The sequence below is a fragment of the Physeter macrocephalus genome, chromosome 12, assembly GCF_002837175.3.
Source record: "Physeter macrocephalus isolate SW-GA chromosome 12, ASM283717v5, whole genome shotgun sequence".
NCBI classification, from domain to species: Eukaryota; Metazoa; Chordata; class Mammalia; order Artiodactyla; family Physeteridae; genus Physeter; species Physeter macrocephalus.
Genome location: NC_041225.1, coordinates 20441190 through 20441701, shown reverse-complemented (window position 1 = coordinate 20441701; position 512 = coordinate 20441190).

Below are 512 nucleotides of genomic sequence, written 5' to 3'. Positions count from 1 at the left end.
ACCTATGGGATGCAGCAAAAGCAGTTCTAAGAGGGAAGTTTATAGCAATACAATCCTACCTCAAGAAACAAGAAAAGTCTCAAATAAACAACCTAACCTTACACCTAAAGCAATTAGAGAAAGAAGAACAAAAAATACCCAATGTTAGCAGAAGGAAAGAAATCATAAAGACCAGGTCAGAAATAAATGAACAAGAAATGAAGGAAACAATAGCAAAGATCAATAAAACCAAAAGCTGGTTCTTTGAGAAGATAAACAAAGTTGAGAAACCATTAGCCAGACTCATCAAGAAAAAAAGGGAGAAGACTCAAATCAACAGAATTAGAAGTGAAAAAGAAGTAACAACTGACACTGCAGAAATACAAAGGATCATGAGAGATTACTACAAGCAACCATATGACAATAAAATGGACAACCTGGAAGAAATGGACAAATTCTTAGAAAAGCACAACCAACCAAGACTGAACCAGGAAGAAACAGAAAATATAAACAGACCAATCACAAGCACTGAA